Genomic DNA, 17,707 nt, shown 5'->3' on the forward strand with positions numbered 1-17,707 from the left:
GGTTGCAGGATATGTCTATGGTTTGTGTGTATGTTTCCTACATTTTGCATATATCAAATATCACCATGGCTTCTCAGTGTTTGAATGGTAACATGTGTGAGGGTCAATTTGTGGATGGATTGATTGAGTGTGGGTCGATGAATACCAAAGCGAAATAGCTTGCAAAGCGAGGGTGTCTCTCTAGATGTAATCACATACGCTTGCATCTTGAATCTTTGGGCTGTTTTGGGTGGATGCGAAGCGAGGGTGTCTCTCCAGATGTAATCACATACGCTTGCATCTTGAATCTCTAGGCTGTTTTGGGCGGATGCAAAGCGAGGGTGTCTCTTCAAGTGCAATCGCATATGCTCTTCGCTGTTTTCAGTTGATGCGAAACAAGTGCATTGATTGCAGGATATGTTCAGTAGGTTCAGGTCAGGAACAGAGAGGTATTTTTAGCATATGCAAAGAGAGGGCATCTCTCCAAATGCAATGATGTACACTTGCACCTTGAAGGCATGTGGTATTACACAAGATGCTGATATGAGCAAAAGATTGCATAAGGCACAAAAAGTGCTTGCAGAGCTTCATGTTTGGGATGTCGTCTCTTAAAATGCATTGATTGTAGCTCTAGGAGTTTTTGAGCGGATGCGAAGCGAGGATGTCTCTCTAGATGTAAACACATACTCTCTAGGTTTTTTTTAGCTGATGCGAAGGGAGTGTGTCTCTCCAGATGCATGTTGTCTCATGGAGTGCACCGATTGCGAAATATGCCCAATATGGTCATTTTCAAGAAGCTTTGGGCTATTTTCGTTGGGTGCAAAGCGAGAGTGTCTCTCCAGATGCAATCACATATGCTTGCACCATGAATCTTTGGGTTGTTTTGGGTCGGTGCAAAGCGAGGTGTTTCTCCATGGCCAAGAAGCTCTGTGCTGTTTTCGGCGGATGCGAAGTGAGGTTATGTTATCTCAAGTAGTGCATTGATTGCAGGATATGTTGAACATAGTCAGGTCAAAAAGAGAGAGGTATTTTCAGCAGACGCAAAGAGAGGGCATCTCTCCAAATGCAATGATGTTGACTTGCACCTTGAAGGCATATGGCAGTACACAAGATCTTGATATGGGTGAAAGAATTCATAAAGCACAAAAAGTGCTTGAGGATCTTTGTGTCTGGGTCAAAGCATGGTTTGGTGGTACAAAAAGTAGTGTCCTTGACACAACATATGCTTGGTGATTCTTGTGTGTAAAAACCATGGGCATTTTTTTGGAATTGGGGAGGGCAAATAAGCTTCTTTTTTAAGTGGACGTTTTTTTAACTTTAGAAGCATGCAATCCTAAGAAGAGGTGGGGGTGACGGCGGGGCCGGGGGGTGGGGTTACGGTTGGGAGCTTTCACTCCAGCACCTCTCTCTCTCCCTCCCTCCCTCCCTCGCACGTCCCTCTCCCTGTGTGTCTCTCTCAGTTTTGAACCCTCTTGCCTTCCTTGCCGCCTCCATAGCCACCGAGCTGCTGTGCTCTCTCTCTCTCTCTCTCTCTCTCTCTCTCTCTCTCTCTCTCTCTCTCTCTCTCTCTCTCTCTCTCTCTCTCTCTCTCTCTCTCTCTCTCTCTCTCTCTCTCTCTCTGCAAATGGATAGTAGCGCAGGAGATTACTGTCTTGGTGATGCTCAGGACCTTTATTTCGATGACATAGAAGGTGATGCTCAGGACCTCTCTTTCAACGAGGTAGAAGGTGATGCATAGCTCCTCTCTATCGACGAGATGGAAGGTGACGCACAGTTCCTCTCTTTTGACGAGGTACAAGGTGTCCCAAGCAATGTTCAGCAGATGCACATCAATTCCATTAGCATTAGTATTCCAGCCGATAATCAGGCTTTTCTTCGTGATTATTGGGCTGCAAAGAAACACGCACAGAGAAGCAAGGAAAGACATTCTACATCTGCTCTTGGATTACGGGAAGCCAGGTCAAGAAAGAACATTTTTGCAGTGGTGGCTCGATGTTGGCACAAGAAAACAGTATGGATTGCAAAGAATGAGCAGAAGGAAATATTCCGACAACTCCTGGACCACCAAACATTTTCCTTGTTGCAACCATCAAATTTCAGCAAAGTCAAAGACACTGTTGTATCGGGTGTGCGCAACACTTTGACTCAAATCAAGGTCCCTCATTCAGCAAGTGAACTTTTTGTAAAGAGAAGCTCTTTGGCAATGATTCTGAACAATAGTACAAACTCACAATCAATAAACCAATCCAGAATGGCTAGTATGTTGGGGATCCATCGAAGGAATATAGCTGCAGCAAGCTCACGGCTAGAGAATAAAGATGAAGATGAAGTGTTTCCATTGGGTGCTTGTGAGAGACAATTGCCACGAGGAACCGTTATTACCAATGAAACAAGAGATTTGGTATATGCCTTTTGGACATCAGAGAGCAGAGTTTCACCCAACAAGAAAGACATATGCAAGATGAGAATTGGAAGGAAAAGTGTCGTCAAACATCCTATACATCTACTCAACGAATCTCAGGTACCAACAACTCCTAGTAATTGTACATCTTGTTTGGTGCTACTTAAGGCTTATTTGGTCTAGACAGTACCAAATTTGGTAGTCTGCTATATGGCAGAGGGTGTTTACAGTACCAAAGACTATCCAAAAGTGCCAAATCCTAGCTATCGACTGCCAAAGCCTATCCATAGAGTTTAAAACCCTCTCTATAGAGTACCAAAACCTAATTATCTAGTACCAATGCCTATGTATGGAGAACCAAAAGTCTATTTACAGAGTACCAAACTTAACGAATACCACCAAAGCCTCTCTGTAGAGTACCAAATCCTATCACTATAGGACCAGGATCTATTTACAGGGTACCCCACACTTCTGATAGTACGAAAGCCTATATGTAGAGCACCAAATCATGTCTATCGAGTACCAAAGGCTATCTATGGAGTACCAAAGCAGAGTACCAAATCCGGTGTATCTAGTACCAAAGCATATGTATGGAGTACCAAAGCAGATTTGTAGAGTACCAAATCCGGTATATCGAGTACAAAATCCTAGCTATCGAGTGCCAAAGCCTATCCATAGAGTTTCAAACCCTCTCGATAGAGTACCAATACCTATTTATCCAGTACCAATGCCTATGTATAGAGAACCAAAAACTATTTACAGAGTACCAAATTCTATCTGTAGAGTACCAAAGCCTATCACTATAGGACCAAAGTCTATTTACAGGGTACCCCACACTTCTGATAGTACCAAAGCCTATATGTAGAGTACCAAATACTGTCTATCGAGTACCAAAGGCTATCTATAAAGTACCAAAGCACATATGTAGGGTACCAAATCCAGTATATCGAGTAGCAAAGCCTATCTATGGAGTACCAACTTAGATCTGTAGAGTACCAAATCCGGTATATCGAGTACCAAATCCTAGCGATCGAGTGCCAAAGCCTATCCATAGAGTTTCAAATCCTCTCGACAGAGTACCAAAACCTATTTATCCAGTACCAATGCCTATGTATAGAGAACCAAAGTCTATTTACAGAGTACCAAACTCATCGGATACCACCAAAGACTATCTATAGAGTACCAAATCCGCTCTGAAGAGTACCAGATCCGATCTGTAGAGTACCAAAGCCTACCACTTTAGGACCAAAGTCTATTTACAGGGTACCCCACACTTCTGATAGTACCAAAGCCTATATGTAGAGTACCAAACTCATCGGATACCACCAAAGACTATCTGTAGAGTACCAAAGCCTACCACTATAGGACCAAAGTATATTTACAGGGTACCCCACACTTCTGATAGTACCAAAGCCTATATGTAGAGTACCAAATAATATCTATAGAGTACCAAAGCCTACCGACAGTACCAGATCTATGGTACCATATTTGGAACTTTTTGGTACTGTTGAACTTGGGTGCACGTCTGTCCACTATTACAGTACCAAATTTGGTACTTTTGGGTACTGTTGAACTTGGGTGCACGTCTGTCCACTATTATAGTACCATATTTGGAATTGTCGAAAGCCAGTTTTGGCACTACTGCAGTAGTGAAATTTTACCAGTACCATGATGTTGGTTTTTTTCTGAATCGTTTTGTTTTTGTGCCATAGGTTGAGCTGTACCAAAGATTCAAGAAGGCTCACCCAACAGTGGTAGTGTCTCTTAGATGCTTCGAGGAATTGAAGCCATACTTTGTATGGAAGTTGAAGGACAGAAATACTTGCTGCTGTGTGGTTCATGTGCAGTTGCTATATTTCAAAGAGGCCCTTAATCAAATGCGGCAGAACAAATTCGGGCACCACAAGAAAGGTCACCTTTTCACTTGCTCCGTTTGCTGCAGAGGTGATGAGAGAGGAACATGTTTTGCAAACCAAGCAGTGTGTCAGCACATCACCGTTATGTGGGAATCCATCATGTGCCCAAAGCCTCCAAATTGTGAATACCATGCAAAGAAATGCTTGATGGGGGACTGCTCACAATGTGGAGTACGGAGGTTGACATTTTGTCCCGATGGAGTGAGAAGAAGAGAAAGGACTTGATTGTGCAACGGATGAAAAGTGGGACTTTTCTTAGCCTATTTTCAGCCCATCTGATAGGCTTCATCAGGCACAACTTTGTCTTCCGCTAGCAAGCCCAACAATTCAAGGACTGTTTGCAGAATTCTCCTAGCAACGTTGTAGTATCTATTATTGACTTTGCGGAGAATTATTCCTTTAAAGTTCAGAATGAAATTCAGTCAATGCATTGGTGGTCTACCCAAGTCACAATACTTGTATACATCACTTATTTAAGAAATGCAGCAGGTGGTACACAGAAGACGCTACACTTCTACGTATCGGATGACAAGCAGCATGACACATTGTTTGTACAACATTGTTTCTTGCTGCATGACAAGTGGCTGAAAGAACGAGGACATTCTCAACAACAACATTGGGTTTGGTCAGATGGTGCTGCTTCACAATTCAAGGCCCGTAGACCTTACTATTTTGTGGCCAGGTACTATTAAATGACAGGCTTGCACATGATGCATAACTTCTCTGCATCCGGCCATGGAAAATGAACATGATGGGGCAGGGACAGTCATCAAGAGAACTTTGACGCATGAGGAATTGAAACCAGATGGCTGGCGTATGAAGTGTACAGCCGATGTTGTCAACTTTTTGAAAGAAACTCTTCAACCAAGAGAACAGTCTCAGAGGTGTCATACGCAAAGAGTCTTTTGGCTTATTGGAACGAATGAAGTGCATCGCAATCTGCAATGGGACTGTGAGTGCATCGTTGGCTCCCGCTCATTTCATTGTGCTAATGGCTATTCACAGGATAACCGCACCGCCATACGCTTTCGATCACTTTCATGCTTTTGTGATCCGTGTATGCGTGGGTTGTGGAGAAGATGCAGGAACAGAATGCACATTGAAGAATGGAAATATGTTTGCATCAAACCCTTGCCAGAGTCCGGGGATACAATCAGGGATGACGAATCCGATGACGAGGAGGAGGGTGGAGATTCAACATCGATTCCGATGAGCCAAGTGTCCAACCTGCCACTATATGAAGGATGCCCTGAAATGTTAAGTGGCATGCTGTCCATAGGGGATAATTTTGCAGTAAAAGCAGCTAAGGCAAATGAAGACTTCTACATTATCAAATGCACAGAAGTATTGTACCAAACGGTGAAAGCACAAAAGGATAAGTGGCATAACAAAATTGTTAGAGGAGGGAAGGTTGTTGAAGGCTTTTTTTATGGCCAAGTTGAAGGAAAAGCTGATACATACCAGCTATTGGATCACACATCTCCGGTAATGATCTACTCACATCTTGTTAGGGCCATACGTTTCCCGATGGAGCCTATTGCAGGATCCCTAGGTCAAATTTTACAATACAAGTTTGTCTACTGAAGTATATGAGAGGATATACAATAGCATGCCATATCATGATGATGAGAGTGACGAAGGTGCATCCATGTTACTTGAGGGCAATGAGAAGCCTTGATTGAACAACTGAATCCGGTAGTCAATAGTGCCAAATCTGGTAGTCAACAGTACCAAGTGTATTCCGCACTATGTGCTTTTTAGTGACTGAGTCAACTTGATTTTTTGGCCCTGAGCTTTATCTGTTCTCTCTATCTAGTTCTGTGTTGGTATGTTACCTTTCATTACATTACTATTTTAGTTGTCCTCACTATATGTGCATTTGGTACATTTTGGTATTGTTGAACTTGGGTGCTTCTCTGTCCACTATTACAGTACCAAATTTGGTACTCTTTGGTACTGTTGAACTTGGGTGCACGTCTGTCCACTATTACAGTACCAAATTGGAACTGCTTGAACTTGCTGTATCACTTATGGTTTACTTTATTGCTCTATCTGGTTTTGTGTTGGTATGTTACCTTTCATTACATTACTGTTTCAGTTGTCCTCACTATATCTCTACTTTTTGGTACTGTTGAACTTGGGTGCACGTCGGTCCACTATTACAGTACCAAATTTGGTACTTTTTGGTACTGTGTTGAACTTGGGTTTACTCCTGTCCACTATTATAGTACCAAATTTGGAACAATTTGGTACTCCCGTGAACTTGCTGTATCACTTATGGTTTACTTTATTTCTTGGTATTTTTCAGTTTGTCTATTCGTATTTGATACGACCACCTTAAGCAATGTCTAGAACTACGTTGATAACATGAAAGGTATGCCAAACATAGATGCTATCTGCCTCAAAAATTAAAATGTTGGGCAACCTGGTTAGCTCCAAGAGGTTTCAACAGAATTAGTCAGAGGTTTCAACAGTAGAGATCAAGATACCAAGACAGTCTGAACAAGAGAAGTGGTTTTCCATTATGTATAGTATTGGGTTACAAAATTCCACTTTTTACATGATTATGGAAATTTGCTACCTCGGGGGATCAAATTTATAGGAGTACCCCTCCATCTGTATGATGTAATCAGTAATGTACCCAAAAATATCGTCTTCAGTGTCAAAGACTCGGTTTTTGCGAGTGTACGCTGTTGGGTACCGATCCCTTATCCACCCTAGCAACCAAGGCAAAACAAAATCCAGCAAGTAAAACGGGTAATCGGTTCCTACTACCATGGGATCGTATGATCGGATTGCCATACAGTTTTCATAGTCATTTTTAAGAGACTTGTATCTACAATCATCTACAAGAATAGTGTTGCTGGCATCGTACTTCGGGTGCCTTGCCCACAACGTCCGTAGCTTCTTCAGGAAAACGGGCTTATCGCCCATGTGTTTGGGCACAACCGGCACCTCCGACATACAGGCCCGCCATATTTCACAATCCTCTTGGGAGAGAATATCTGCTAATGCCAAATAACGAGGTTAGAGGTATGCGTAACATATGTCCTGCAACATTCAAAGCGGGCATGCTTTACCTGCAAAATATTTTTGCCTTCTATGGTTGGGGAAGCACACGTTCACCATGTGTAACAGTTTTTCCCTTCTACAGCAGGACCACAACACTAGGCTGGCTTTCTGTTTAAGCCGTAGGATGAACTGCTCTGCATCCGGCCTTACAAGACAAATTAAATTCCCTCCAAGATGGACTACCCGTGGCGTGTGCTCCTTTGGCAGGCACTCAAGTTCCTCGGGGATTTCGCTGCAGCTAGTTAGTAGCATGCCATTAAGATCCCGGGGGATTCACCATGGAAAACTTACCACACCACGTAAGTGCAAGGGAGGGGGTTTTTTCTACAAGTTGCATAAGCGTATAAGTTAGGGGTAGGCCCCCAGTAATTTATCTCCCAAGCTAAAAATTAAGGGAGGGGTATCATATTTAGGGGGGAGAGTGAGAAAAGGAAACATGAGAGGAAGTTTTTGTGTTTCAAAATCATGGCTTCCCAAAACATTCTGCCCTCAAACTTGTGAGTCAATAGCTACAAAGATACATGCAAGAACTAACACTGCTTTGCATATAGTTCATTCATTGAGGGATGAAAGCTATAAAGAGTTTGTATAGATGCAAATTTACATGGAGAACCTAACAAAACTTCGTGACCATGTTTTTGGAGTAACAATTGGACGAATATCTAGAGTGCAGACTGAACGGGCACATAGTTTGAACGTCAAACTAAGACACATTGAGGGTACATCTAGTTATCAATAGAAGGGGTTACTTAGTACGTTGCCAATCACTATGCTACACGCTCTTTGACTATTTTTACTCAGTTGGATCATGTAAGACGTAATTTTATATGTAAGATAGGGGTATGATAGTTTTTTGCATGGATTGTCGTATAAGCGTAGAAAGGGGGGTCATATTCCCTAATATGAGTCGTATATAGGGGTTTTATCAAAGTTGTCCGCTCGCATGTGGCGTCCCGTTTTGTATATAGAGTGAATCCCCTGGGATTAAGATTAAGCACAATCATCCGCCCGCGTCTAGCAGCCACATCAGGCTGCAACAATGTGCTTGCCGGTGTCTCGTCTAGCCACCAACTTACTACAGCACCAACAAACATAATGAGTGGGGATAAATACACAGTGCAAACATCATATCTAGAACAGAAAACTGGTCCAAAAACTACCAAATTTGGTACTGTATTGCACAAGTGATAAGGACTATCCGAAATCGCAAGTTCAAGAAGTACCAAACAATTGGTACTGTAATAGTGGACAGACGTGCACCCAAGTTCAACAGTACCAAAAAGTACCAAATTTGGTACTGTAATGCACATATAGTGAGGACAACTGAAACAGTAATGTAACGAAAGGTAACATACCAACACAGAAACTAGACAGAGAGAACAGATAAAGCTCAGGGCCAAAAAATCAAGTTGACTCAATCACTAAAACGCACAAAGTGCGGAATACAATAGATTCTCACTGGCTACAGTTTGCATGCACGGGATAATTGATCACGGGCGCGATTGCGCTTCTTTCTCTGCAAACAGAAAAGTTCCTGCAGGGTCACGGAATCAGGGGAATCACCTCTCCGCTTCGAAACAGAATCGACAGTACTAGAGTCAACGCCCCCATCGGTGCTGTCCACAACAGTATCGTTCGCAAGTACTTCTTCCTGCTCATCCTCGGCCTCCCTCCGATCTTTGTTGCCTTCTGACCCCTCTTTGACCTCCCCTTCACTCCCCTTTGTGGTTTCCACCCCCTCCCCAACACCCCCCTTTGTGGGTTCTTCCTCTCCCTTCTTGGCCGTTGCTTCATCGAGCTTTGTGTTGGCAGCATCCTGGCTTTCCTCCGCATCCAGCTCCACAACAACAGGGACTTTACCTTCCTCCTTGTCCTTGGTCTTTTTACCATCTCTGGCCTCCTCCTCAATTTTACTTTCGCTGTCACCTGTCTTTTTATCATCTCTGGCCTCCTCCTCACTTTTACTTTCGCTGTCACCTATTGCCTCACATCTTTGTACTGTCACATTGTCTTTCCCTACAGAATTACCTTGCTTCAGATCGTGGAGAACATCTGATATCTCCCTGTCACCTCATCCATGTCCCATATTCGACTTGCAGCCGACTTTGTGGCGTGCTGGTCAGCAACTGCAGCATCCTGCTCCTCTGCAAACACAAAGAAAGATAGCACATACTTACTTGTATGAAAACCTCACTGAGTTGCAAGTGCGCATATGTATTCAAAAATGTACACATACTTACTCTTGACAACTTGAAGCCCACTGGCCCAGGACTTTGCCAAATCAGAGATTACCATATTACAACCCGGCTTGACACACTGATCCTTGCTTTGTAATAGAGCATTGAAGCACAAGGGATGATACTGGTGTCGGCACTCTAGCATGAAGGTTCCGACTACATGTGCGCGCTCCAAGGGCTCACCGCATGCAACACACATACCAAACACCGGGATCACATTTACCGAATCATTAACATGGGGCCTAGGATATAGTAGGAACCTCTTCCCAAGCTTGATATCAGAAAACATCTCCTTCACAAATAGGGTATGCTCTTGACCTTCCTTCCATTTTTTCTCCAGAGTGTCATACTCAGCCTGTTGACAACCAGCGGTCCCAATTAGTTTCAAAAACTACCAAGAAGTCATACCGAGACTGGTACATCTAAGTACTTGTACTATGAAACACAGAACCCGAACTACCAAAACCACCAAAACTACCAAACTCGGGAATCATATAGTACCAAAAACATATAAATACCCTCAATGCAGAACTAAACTACCCAAACCTTATCAAAACTACCAAAACCCACTTTTTGCAGCACTTTCAAATAGTACCTAAAAGTACCAAAACTACCGAAATCAAACTACCAAAAGCCACTTTTTGAAGCACTTTCAAATAGTACCTAAAAGTACCAAAACTACCAAAATCAAACTATTAAACAAGCTTTTTGCATCACTCTCAAATAGTACCTAAAAGTACCCAAAACTATCAAAATTAAACTACTAAACAAGCTTTTTGCAGCACTTTCAAATAGTACTTAAAAGTACCCAAAACTACCAAAATCAAACTACCAAACAAGCTTTTTGCAACACTTTCAAATAGTACCTAAAAGTACCAAAACTACCAAAATTGAACTACCAAACCCACTTTTTGCAGCACTTTCAAATAGTACCTAAAAGTACCAAAACTACCAAATCAAACTACAGAAGCCACTTTTTGCAGCACTTTCAAATAGTACCTAAAAGTACCAAAACTTCCAAAATCAAACTTTCAAATAGTACCAAAACTACCAACACTACCAAAGAAACACTTTTTGCAGCACTTTCAAAAACTACCAAAACTACCAAAACTACCAAAATTACCAAAATCAAACTACCAATTACACTTTTGCAGCACTTTCAAATAATACCTAAAAGTACCAAAGCTATCATAATAAAACTACCATAACACCTTTTGCAGCACTTTCAGAAAGTACCTTAAAGTACCAAAACTTCTTCATAGTACCAAAAATACCAAACCATAAGACAGAAGGAAACCATAAACTAGCTAGAATAAAAACAGTTCTACCATGAGTACCTAATACTACCAATCCCACCAAACCAAGCATAAACAGTTCTATCAAAGGTACCTAACACTACCAATCCCACCAAACCAAGCATTAACAGTTCTACCAAAGGTACCTAATACTACCAATCGAACCAAACCAAGCATAAACAGTTCTACCAAAAACTCCCAAAACTACCACCACCTGTTGCTCTAGAATCTCCTTGTCGAGCAATGACGTATCTTCACTGATTCCGTATCGACGTAGCATCCTTCGATTGGCAGCCAAATCAGCTTCTATCAAATTGATCTTTGCGTCATCGCCAGTGTTGGCCTCTCTCAGTGTTTCCAGTTGGGTCTCATATTCCTTGATGTCGTCCATAATATGCTTGACAAGTTTATTGAAACCCTCTGCCCTCAAGAGTGTTTCCTTCTTCGGCTTCAGAGACATTGTCAGCTCTTTCAGCCTATCGGCTACCCCGACACATGTCCGAGAGACTCTCCCAACCATAGCTTCAAGGTCCTCAATATAATCAGGTGTCTTCTCCTCATGAAGCTGTGGGGGGACTTTCTGTGTAGGGGGCATACTATCGACTGGCGTAAGTCGAGGCTTCTTGGTATTTGACGGGTGGCCTCCTTGGGACACATCGTTTGCCTTTCACCAATTCTCAACCTTCTTTTCCAAGCCTCCTGGTCGGGAGGAACACATGTTGAGTACACTCTCACCAAACCTGGCCCATGCAACCCTATGGCCCGCAGGGTCCTTTGTGGCTGCATGACACTTCTCATATGCAAAATAGCGGGCAAATTTTGTAGTGATCTCCCCACATGATGGTGGGGCTTGGTACACCTTATGAAACAGGAACGTGCATTCATCTTGAAGCCGTGGCTGCACGTGATTTAAGTAAATCTTTGTCTTCTTCTGGCTGGAATGCCTGAATACAGTGAGCCACTGGTTATCGGGGATGTCATCTTCTGTAAGATCCTTTGGCAGCACCCCCTCCATGCTCAAACCATACTCATCATGAAGCTCTTGTGCTGTATAGCAGAACTTTGTCAAGATAGGGTACTCCTCCATCTTGTTTTTTCCTGCGATGTGGAAACAACACGCAAGTAAAGACATGCCCTCATTATATGTCTCATTTCAGTTGTGCAAAACAAAACACATGGAATGAAATGAATGTATGTCATTCAGGTGACAATTGCAAAATTCAGTTGTGTACAAAGCCAATTTTGGTTGTGGTTAGTATCAAATTTGGTACTGGTTAGTACCAAATTTGGTACTAACCAAATTTGGTTATGCTGACATCCCTGCTGAGCTTCAACTTTGTGCTATGCTCATGCACAACATATACTGATTTTTGCACTTGCATGCATGCAAGTTAGCAATCTAAAGAGCAGCTTATACATGTAACTTTCCTAAACCCTAAATTCCTAAGAAGATCCCAAACATGCACATGTACTTGCTGCATGCAAAAAAAGCAAATACAGACCTCATCAGATAAAAGACATGCAGAAGCTTGCATGCATGGAAAAGAAAATGGTAAATCACCAGAAAACGCACAGCTCTCATAGCACCTACCTTTAGATGTTGTAGATGACCGTGGAGTCTCATCATCGGCAAAAAGAGGCCCAAGCTTAAATGAAGTCTCCATGGACACAGCAGGTTTCTCCCTCTCCACAAAGGAGGCCCCCTTGCTAGCCCTCGTATTTGGGGTGTCGATGTTCCGAGGGGATTTTGCATCCATTGTCCTCTTCTTCTTTTTCCCATTGTTTGGTGACGCTTTGGCTGCTGATTTCCTCGCTGGCGTCCTCATCTTCCTGATTGTGAGTAGCCGGGGAGCTTGTTACCTGCAACTGTAGTGGTTTGCAGAAGGCGATGTAGTAAGAGAGCAAGGCAGAAGCTGGAAAATGTGTTGAGAAACTGTGCCACTCACAAACGCAGTCTGTGATGGGACTTTTGGCACGGCTTCAAAACATCACTCCCATTACTTATTGCCCCACCCACGTTTTCTTTCACGAAAAGTTTAAATCATACAAATTTCCCTCCTACCATTCTTTAACATAGATGAAAAAAAAGGTTCCCTCCAAAGTGTGGACATATGTAGAAGTACCAACCAGGTAGAAGCAAAATAGGTCCTTTTTTTGTACCACCAAACCATGCTTTCACCCGTCTAGGATGTCGTCTCTTGGAATGCAGTGATTGCAAGCTATGTGCAACATGGTTAGGGCCAAGGAGCTTTGGTCGTTTTTCAGCGGATGCGAATCAAGGGTGTCTCTCCACCAAATGCAATCACATAAAATCTGGGCTGTTTTCACTTGATGCAAAGCAAAGGTGTCTCCTCAAATGCATGGTGTCTCATGGAGTGCACTCATTGCGGGATATGCCCAACAGGTCAGGGTCAAGAAGGTCTGGGCTGTTTTTGGCGGATGCGAAGTGAGGGTGTCTCTCTAGATGCAATCATATACGCTTGCATCTTCAAGCTATGGGCTATTTTGGGCAGATGAAAAGCGAGGGTGTCTCTCCAGATGCAATCACATATGCTTTCATCTTGAAGTTATGGGTTATGTTCGATGAGGGTGTCTCTCCATACGCTTGGCCAAGGATGTTTTTGGTAGATGCAAAGGGAGGGTGCCTCTCCAAATGCAATCACATATGCTTTGGGCTGTTTCCGGTGAATTTGAAGCAAGTGTGTCTCTTAAGATGCAATGTTGTCTCAAGGAGTGCATTGGTTGCAAGATATGTCTATGGTTGTGTATGTCCTAAATTTTGCATATATCAAATATTAGCGTGGCTGTCAAGTTTTTGAAGGGTAATGGCATGTGTGAGGGTCGCTTTGAGTGTGGGTGGATGAATGCCAGAGCGAAGAAGCAACTTGCAATGTGTGTGTGTGTGTGTGTGTGTGTGTGTGTGTGTGTGTGTGTGTGTGTGTGTGTGTGTGTGTGTGTGTGTGTGTGTGTGTGTGTGTGTGTGTGAGAGAGAGAGAGAGAGAGAGATACATAGAGACATTTGAAAGCAATAATAGAGAAATGAGAGAGATATATGTACTCATGAGTGAGCTTGCAAAATCGTATAAGATTGCCATTTGAGAGAGAGAGAGAGAGCAATGTGGGGGGTGGCTATTGTCAAACATCGTCAGCTTTAATTTGAAAGCGCAACATCTTCAACTCAACTCTCTCTATTTTATGTCAAACTACGTTAAAATGGCATGTTGGTTTTGCGAGGCTGGAGCCAGTGTCATGTCTTGCTCCATGTTTGGAGTTTGAACTTTGAAGCTAGGTCCCCCCCCATCGCCCCCCCCCCCCGTCACGTGACACATCCAACCCTATGTGTCCGTGGACAAGCTACAGCATGATTAGGGTTCAGTCAGTCCAGTCAGTCTAGATTTAGAAGTGATGTGGCACTTTTGTGAGTCTATTCGTAGACCGTGCATGCCCAGTCACTTAGTGTAGATGCATATCCTCTGGTTGCACACAACATGATCATCAGTATTCCCGTCAGAATCCATTACAATCAGGGGATTTTCCCAATGATTTTAGCCTATTTTCCCTATTTTTGACATTTTTCACTTATAATTTTTAAGTGACTTCCCAACAAAAGTAGGTAGGGCAATTTTGCTAAGTTAATATATAAGAGAACCCGAGTTAGCACTAAATGGCAAAAGAGGCAACAGGAGCTCCCGCTCAACAGGCACCTTCTCAGCAAGAACCCTGACGTTTTGGTTTTCCCTCATCGCCCACACCCTCATTTGCCTAGCATTTTCTGTCCCTAGCAGATCTCCACCGCAAGCCGACATCAAGCCTAGCGTTTTGATTCATTGGCATCACCCCTAGCCCCGGCATGTCAGTCCCTTCATCGCCAGCACCCCCAGGAAGGCCAACGTTTACTAATGCTACAACAGCCCTCAGCGTTTTTGGTTTTCAGCCCTTGTTGCAACAAATGCAACAGCGTTTTCAGCTTTGAAGACGATAGCAGATTCAGCCCTAGCCACATGCAGAAGACCCCCATTTTCAGCCCTCAAAAAGGCAGCCAAAACAGTTATTTTCAACCACCCAAATAGCCCAAAGATTAGCAGATTTTCAGCAGTTAGAAGACCACAGATTTCAGCCCTAAAGTCGTCGTCGTCGTCATCCCCGTCGTCGTCATCGGCATAGTCCCAAGTTGCATCATTCCATTGCATCCGTATTGTACCACTTTGTGCAATCAATAAGTAGACCACTCTCGCCGACGAGAGTGGGGACTTCGGAGGAGGGTTTTACAACGTCTCTGGTGTCATATCTCTCTTCTCTCTATCTCTCAGTCTCATACACTTGCATGCATAGTGTCCATTCACTTTGTTTGTGATCATAGCATTCTCTCATTAAGAACAGAAGGCTCTACCTTCCATAAGAACAAAAGGAACCTTGAGCACAGTTCGGCAGCAATCTATCTTGATCAAGCGCAAATAGTCATTCCGCTGACACCAACACCCCCCCCCCCCCCCCCAGCCCACCCCAAAAAAACTCTCTCTCTCTCTCTCTTCTCTCTCTCTCTCTCTCTCTCTCTCTCTCTCTCTCTCTCTCTCTCACACACACACACACACACACACACACACACACACACACATAGCGTGCTGAAGGAGTGGGTCACCGGCATTTGAGCATGCGTAAACAAGCGTCCATTGAGTGTGTGTGTGTGTGTGTGTGTGTGTGTGTGTGTGTGTGTTGTGTGTGTGTGTGTGTGATGGGGAGATGTACGTACACACACACACATACCAATGGTAAGAGCGATCGAGGCCCGCCGATAGGTGGGTCGCACGGCTAGTTATAAGGTGGGGTAGCTTGGCAGCCTTTCCTATCCCTTTTTGTGGGTATTTTAGGGCCTTGAATATGTGCATGTTAAATATTATACGGTGGGGTAGCTTGGAATCCTTTGGCTTTTCCTTTTTCTTGGTGTTTTAGGACCTTGAATATGTGCATGCATACATTTCTTCAAGAAGTCTTTGAGTTGCACCTCAATATATGCGGTTTCTCTCATGTCTCTGGAAAAGGTTGAGTGGAGGTTCCATGCATAGTTGATTATTTCAAAAGGTTTTTTGAACCTTTTAACTATACCTTGTGGAGCCTTGACCTTGGTACCACTTATAAAGTAATTATTGGAAATGCCCATTTTTTAGGGAGGCATAACTTCAAGGGGTAAAATGTGGTTGTGTGTTTGTGTGTGATAGAGAGAGGGCCTCCTCCACCCACACTAGGATAGTAATCCGTTCGTTTTGGGGGCCTAGTGCCCTCCAAGTTTTAGACAGTCCAAGATCATGAGGTGATGCCAAGTATGTGAGGATGTTGCACATTCTTTCAGAAATCTCCTAACAAGTCTCCATAGCTTGGCTCTCTCAAAACCATTTTGACAAAAGGCATTAACAAGTGCTTTAATGTCTTGTGTGGCTTCAAATGGATGTGAGTTGCAAAAACGTATGGGCTTGCGCTGGGAGATAATGACTTTGTGGGTCCAATTCGATGGTCTATTGCTTGACCTCTTTTCTTTATGTACTTGATGGGAGTGCATGGTAGAAAATCTTTCTTCTTTGCTAGGTGTCTAATGTATTGCCCCTTTATGATGGATAGTTGTAGGTTCAAAAAATTTGTACTATCTATCTCCTTTTTCTACCTCAATAGTGAGGCAACTAGGGTAGATCCTTTGGTGTTCCATAAAGTAAGATGTATCTTCAGAATTGATGAGTAGGATGTCATCAAAGTATCTAAAGGGTATCCCTAGCTTAGATAGGATGGGGAGTGGGCTAGGGGAGGTAAGAGTTCTGGCTAGTAATTCAAATTCAAGAGAACGCAAGTAGAGGCTACACCATAAAGGTGAGCAAGCCAAGCCCATAGGGATCCCATTGACTTGTCTATAAACATTTCCTTGGCATTGTATGTACATGTTATTGTCAACCACGTGTATAGTGTAATGACCTCTAGAAGATTGAAAGATAATCCATTCTTGTAGGGTTGTGAAGACCAAGTCCCCTCAATGCATTGAGATTAAAATTTTCTAAAAGATACTAAATCTCCATGAGTGGATGGGAAGGCATGTTTGATTATCTTGTCTAGATGATGTATTAGGCCATGTTCTTCTAAATGAGGGATGTTTTCATAACACCTCTTTATGTCATCTGAGAAGAGGGAGTGAGCATGTATTGGTAGATTGAGTATGCAATCATAGATGGAGTCCACTATCCACCAAGATTTGAGGTGTATGTTATGGCAAAGTAGAGCCTTTTGGTTTAGGCTTCTAGATCTCTCCTTAAGTGTGGGAATGCAAGTTTTTAGGATGTAGCTCATGAGTAGAGAGATTTCCAAATAGCAACAAAAGGAGCCACAAGTACATCAGTCTAAATGTAGACTGATGTATCTTATAGATGGTTGTGATATATGGGAGAGAAGGGTGAAGAGGGGTCAAAAGTGGAGATAGGAAAGGGTGGATTAAATTCATTGTGCTTTTCACATCTCCTTCTCAATAAATTGAAATCAGACCCTTGAAGTCTCTTCTTTGCCTCATTTGTAATATATTTTTTTGCATATAAGTATCCGATTGTTGGAAGCCTTGTCCAAGCAAGTTATGACGTACGTCTTCTTGACAATTTCAATCTCATTTGTGATGTTAGGATGAGGTTGATGTTGCCTTTTCATGGGTAAGTGTTTGAGGCAATATTCATAGAGTAGTTGAGAAACTTCATGAGATGAGAGATGGGGGGGAGGATTATGCATCCCACATCAATAAGAGAAGTTAAGACATGATCCAATTGATAAAATGCTTGGACT

At 42.9% G+C, this 17,707-nt stretch overlaps 1 pseudogene; it reads right to left on the reverse strand.

The window, feature by feature from the left end:
* Nucleotides 1–8,772: 8,772 nt before the first annotated feature.
* Nucleotides 8,773–9,954, reverse strand: LOC147435188 (uncharacterized; annotated as a pseudogene).
* Nucleotides 9,955–17,707: the final 7,753 nt, after the last annotated feature.

Source organism: Adiantum capillus-veneris, chromosome 18, assembly GCF_014529385.1.
Source record: "Adiantum capillus-veneris isolate H3 chromosome 18, ASM1452938v2, whole genome shotgun sequence".
Lineage (NCBI taxonomy): Eukaryota > Viridiplantae > Streptophyta > Polypodiopsida > Polypodiales > Pteridaceae > Adiantum > Adiantum capillus-veneris.